The sequence below is a fragment of the Mus caroli genome, chromosome 14 (assembly GCF_900094665.2).
Source record: "Mus caroli chromosome 14, CAROLI_EIJ_v1.1, whole genome shotgun sequence".
Classification (NCBI taxonomy): Eukaryota; Metazoa; Chordata; class Mammalia; order Rodentia; family Muridae; genus Mus; species Mus caroli.
This window is the reverse complement of record NC_034583.1, coordinates 40,617,212-40,623,077: the sequence shown is the minus strand read 5'-3', so window position 1 is coordinate 40,623,077 and position 5,866 is coordinate 40,617,212. Positions and strand designations below refer to the sequence as shown.

The following is a 5,866-nucleotide window of genomic DNA, read 5'->3' as shown; positions in this document are numbered from 1 at the left end:
GAGAAGAGAAGAGAAGAGAAGAGAAGAGAAGAGAAGAGAAGAGAAGAGAAGAGAAGAGAAGAGAAGAGAAGAGAAGAGAAGAGAAGAGAAGAGAAGAGGAGGTTTAAAAAAAAAAGGTAAAATTAAGCTGGGGGTGGAGTGGGGTAGGGTGGCCTTTGATCCCAGCACTTGGAAGAGAGAGGAAGACAAATCTCTGAGTTTGAGACCAGCCTGGTTTACAGAATGAGTTCCGGGCTACACAGAAAAACCCTGTCTTGAAAAAACCTGGACCAAAAGAATCAGAAAGAAGAGTTCCATGCTGAGTGTCCTTTGTGGTGACACTGGCTCAAGTTAACACAGTCACAGGTGGCAAAAAAATTTATTAAATAATTACCACTCAAACTCTGTGTTTCTTTGGGGATTGTTGTTGTGAATAAAGATCTTGCTGTGTAGCCCAGGCTCAATTCAACACTTGGTCCTCCTGCCTTAGCCTCCCCAATGAAGGAATTATGTGTTGGCCACTATGCCAGCCTACATTTTCTTCTAGAAAGTCTTCTTACTCGTTCCCTGGAAGCTCTTGCACAAACTCACCCATGCAAGTGACAGGCTGTAGCTGAACTGTAAGTTTAGACAGTTTAAACTTTACTATTGGGCCATTTAAAAGCCACGAGTTTGGTAACATTTGTTTCTATTCTGTGGATTGTATCCTCTGCCTTTATCTCCAAGTATTCTCCATGGTATTTGCTCACGCTGTTTCAGTTTGTGCTGGGTAAGGCATAAAGCCATGATTTCCTTCTTATGTATGTAGCAGTTCACTTTCCCTAGCTGGATTTATTAGGGAGGCTGGCTTTTCTCCAATGAGTTTGATGCTTTTGTTTTTGTTTGTTTGTTTGTTGTTTTGGTTATTTGTTTGGTGGTGGTGGTGGTGTTTCGAGACATGGTTTCTCTGTATAGCCCTGGCTGTCCTGGAATTCACTCTGTTCTGTAGACCAGGCTGGCCTTGAACTCAGAAATCCACCTGCCTCTGCCTCCCAAGTGCTGGGATTAAAGGCATGTGCCACCACTGCCTGGCTAACACTTGTGTCAAAAATAGGATGACTGTAACCACATGGGTTCCCATCTGGCTCTTCTAGTCTCTTCCGTTGCTCCAGTGTCTGTTTTATTACTGTGGCTCTGGAGTACGACACAGAATCCTGAATAGGGATACCTATGCCTTTATCCTTTTTTGCTCATTACTCTTGTTTTTGACTACCCCAGGTTTGGAGGGTTTTTGTTTGTTTGTTTGTTTGTATGTTTGTTGGAGGGGAAAAGTTGTTGTTTGTTTTCTTCTGGTTTTTGCTTCAAAATAAGGTTTGAAACTGCTTTTTCTTCCTGTAAAGAATGATGTTGGTATGGGTCTGTAGATTGCGTTTGATGAGACAAGCCGAGGTCCTTGCTTGGTTGCCCGTCTGTCTTAAAGAGAATTTTAAGGAGAAATGTTCCCACTTCTTCCTCGGCATACTTGTTATTGCCAGAGAGGAAGCCCACAAGGTTTTACATGTTGGCTTTCTCTTTCATTGTATTATAATTGACTAAAATATGGTATGTATTTTGTGTGTGTGCTGCTGGTTTTCCTAAAAAAGCATGGAATACTTTAAACTTGCTTATAGTATAAACTCCAGGGAAACAACCTCTGGTTGTTCTGCAGCCTAATTTACAGAGAATAGCTCAGGTATTCAACTGCCCAACTTTTGTTTGGTTGTATTTTGTTTCTGGTTTGGTTTTGTTTGTTTCCAAGACAGGGTTTCTCTGTGTAACAGACCTGGCCGTCTTGGAACTCACTCTGTAGACCAGGCCAGCCTTGAACTCCCAGAGACCGATCGGCCTGCCTCTGCCTCCCGAATGCTGAGATTGAAGCCTGCACCACCCGCCCTGTTCTGCTGCTGCCCAACTGTTAAACCATAAGTATCCTGTTACGAATTGTGGACACAGATATTTTTGTTAATGCTGTGTTCATATTAACACAAGGTAGTTACACAAGTCCAGCCTGGTCTACAAAGTAAGTTCCAGGACAGCCAGAGTTACACAGACAGACCTTTTCTTAAAAAAAAAAAAAAAGAAAAAAAAAAAACCACAGCCCCCAACTCCCCAAAGCTGATGTTCTTGTAGAAGGGCTGAGTTGGTCCCAGCAACAAATGAAGTGGTTGGCAACCATAGTAACTCTAGCTTCTGAGGACCCTACCCACTACCTCTTTCTGACTTCTTCATCTGCCCATAAAAATACGTCTAACAAAAGGCATGATTACTTGAGGTGTAGAACTATATTATAAAGTCTCACTAGTAACCACTAATATTGTTTAGAACTTTAACAATATTTTCGTGGGAAGCAGGGTTTCCTTCCTAGCGTTGCTCAAAATGGTCAGGTTAGGCAGACAGTCATGGCTCTCCCCAGTACTTGAAGTGCAGAGTGAAAGCTGTGTACCGTCCACCTTGGCTCCACCACCGCTAAGCTTATAAAACTATCTATTTTCTCCTGTAGCTTTCAGGAGTCATTCTGCCCGACTCCTGCATATTTCCTTTCCTTCTTTTGTTTCAACGATGCCTCTTCTCAGAATACCAGAACTCTTATTTTTATTTAGTATTTATTATAATTTATTAATTACCACCCAGAAAGTGAGTGCCTACTACCTGATGAGACCTGCAGATAAATACTGATCCGTATGCAGCATGTACTTGTGCACAAGTTTAAAAGGAACAATGCTTTCTTAAAAATAAGAATGTGACTGGAGGATGCCTCCTCCCATTTGACGCCCTGTCTTCCTGCTGGAGATGGACTCTGTAAATTCCCTCTCCCTACTGTCGGGCATTTCATTTAGGGTCCCTCCCTTTGAGTCCTGAGAGTCTGTCACCTCCCAGGTCTCTGATGCATTCTGGAGGGTCCCCCCCAACCTCCTTCCTCCTGAAATTTCCTGCTTCCATTCTTTCTGCTGGCCCTCAGGGCTTCAGTCCTTTTCCTTCACCCAATACCAGACCAGGTTCCCCTTCCTGCCTCCACTCCCCCACCCCTCACCCCTCACCGCCAACACCCAACCCCCAATCCCCAACCCTGTCCATTTTCCCTCCCAGGTCCCTCCCTCCCTCCCCCCTTGTGGTTGCTTTCTTCTCCCTCCCAAGTGAAACTGAGGCATCCTCACTTGGGCACTTCAGCTTGTTGACCTTTTTGAGCATGGACTGCATCTTGGGTACTCTATATGTGGGGTGTTTGTTTGTTTGTTTGTTTGTTTTGCTAATATCCACTTATTAATGAGTACTAGCATGCATGTCCTTTTGTGTCTGAGTTACCTCACTCAGGATCATATTTTCTAGTTCCATCCATTTGCCTACAAAACTCAGGATGTCTTCACTCTTAGTGGAATAGTATTCCATTGTGTAAATGAAACACATTTTCTGTATCCATTCTTCTGTCATGGGACATCTGGGTTGTTTCCAGCTTCTGACTATTACAAACAAACTCAGGAGGTAGGAGGTTGAGGGGGGGGGGCCCTCCAGAATGCACCATAGACCTGGGAGGTGAGAGACTCTCCTGAGTCTCCCTCAAAGGGAGGGACCTTAGATGAAATGACCTACATGGGAAGAGGGAACTTGTAGAGCCCACCTCCAGCAGAAAGACAGGGCATCAAATGAGGGAGGGGGTTGCCATCCCACAGTCAAAATTCTGACCCAGAATTGTCCCTGTATGAAAGAATTACAGGGATGGGAATGGAGAGGAGCCTGAGGAAAAGAAGGATCCAGCTCAAGGAGAGGTCCCAAGGTTTGACACTATAACTGAGGCTATGGAGAGCTCACAAAAGGGACCTAGCATGACCGCACTCCGGAAGACCCAACAAGCAGCTGGAAGAGTCAGATGTAGGTATTTGCACCCAACCAATGGACAGAAGCTGCTGACCCTGTGGTTGAATTAGGGAAAGGCTAGAAGAAGCTGAGGAGAAGGGTAACCCTGTAGGAGGACCAGCAGTCTCAATTAATCTGGACCCCCAAGATCTTTCAAACACTGGATCGCCAAACTGGCAGCATACGCCAGCTGATATGAGGCCCCCAACACACATACAGCAGAGGACTGCTGGGTCTGTGCTCATTCAGAGATGATGCACCTAGCCCTCAAGAGACTGGAGGCCCCAGGGAGTTTAGAGATCAGGTGGGGTGGGAGTGGAGACATCCATGTGGAGACAGGGGTAGGGAGGAGGTATGGGATGTGGAACAGTAGGAGGGTGGACAGTGGGGGTGGGGATAAAATGTGGAGTGTAAAAAAATTAATTAATTAAATAATTTAAAAAAGAATTTAGGAAAAAATAAGAATTTAAAAGGCTAAACAAAGGGTGTAGAAGCCAATTTATAGCACTTTATTTCCTTCACGGAGGCACAAAGTAAGACTCCTTCATTAAAGAGACTTTTTGTTCTTGTTACTTCATCCTAGTAAATAAACATCATGGATATTCCTCCACATTTATCATGAAGCTGGTACCCCAAACAGTACCCAGGCATCTTTATACTATGTAGAGGTCTGTTTTCATTTGATGCTATTGTGTGTGTGTGTGTGTGTGTGTGTGTGTGTGTGTGTAGGGTTCTTTATAAAATTAATTCTGCCTTAGCATCTGAATTTTTTCTTTAAAATCAATTAGCTTTTGCTGGGAAAATCTTTTCCTGTTTAATATAGAATAATGATTTTTTTCATCTGTCAAGGGGGTTATTAATAAATGCCACCAGTGGGGTTGGAACACTCTCTGGTGTTTGCTTTAGGGGAACGAGGGGATTGTCGGAAATCCTAGCCAAACTGAACCATAATTAGAGAGAAAATGTTAGCAATTAGAACTATACATTAGGCTTTAATTTACTACTGCGGAAAAGTCAAGGGTGGAATTTCCGTTCCATTTTTAGGTGCAGCCAGATGGATTGCTCATTATAGGATAATTTCTGCCAACCCTCTGTATTTCTCAGGGTAACGGCATGGCTAAGAGCACCTCACAGCCCAGTGGCTGTACTTCATTTTATCTCTTGTTGGGAGTGGAGTGTGGGGTAGGAGGCTGGGCTGTGATCAGTTTCCTACATTGGCATTGACATTGGGAATCCTTTCTATGTGCTGAACTTGAAGTCCAGAGAGCAGTATGCAAACACAAGCATCTTAATGTAATCTACTTTTCTGTTTTCATTGGCGTGTGTGGTACTGGCATAGTTTATCACCTCTCACCCTTAAAATGCTCTCTTTTTGATATTTCTACTCTTGTTTTTTTTTTTCCTAGTAACCAAAACGAACCCTTTAAGCTGCTGTTGTTGTTTTAAGAAGGTCTTCTCAAATCAAAATAATATAGCTGTAATCCAATTCTAATCTAATACCAGTAAGAAGGCTCCTGTAAGTGAGAGCTTTTTAAAATATAGGCTGTAACTCTATTTATTTCACAATTAAATGTGATTTCTTTCTTAAGAATCCTAACCAATTTTCCTTTTATAAAATGAACTTAGGGGCAACATGTTAATCACTATTTAAAAGAAATGTATTTATTTCAGGATGCATAAAGTTCTCATATTTAAAACTTCTGGTTACTTTATAGTGAGTCAAAACCTGGACCCTGTTCCCTTCGTATGAAAACACTGTTACCGCCAGGCGTGGTGGCACATGTCTTTAATCCCAGAACTCAGGAGGCAGAGACAGGCAGATTTCCGAGTTCCAGGCCAGCCTGATCTACAAAGTGAATTCCAGGACAGCCAGGGCTATACAGAGAAACCTTGTCTGGAAAAACCCACCAAAAGAAAGAAAGAAGAAAGAAAGAAAGAGAGAGAGAGAGAGAGAGAGAGAGAGAGAGAGAGAGAGAGAGAAAGAAAGAAAGAAAGAAAGAAAGAAAGAAAGAAAGAA

The 5,866-nt window shown here is 43.0% G+C and overlaps 1 long non-coding RNA gene across 1 annotated transcript in view; it reads right to left on the bottom strand.

The window, feature by feature from the left end:
* The window catches only part of LOC110308844, a 124,506-nt gene that overhangs the window by 20,634 nt on the left and 98,006 nt on the right, over positions 1-5,866 (bottom strand). The gene's annotated exons all lie outside the window — the stretch shown is intronic.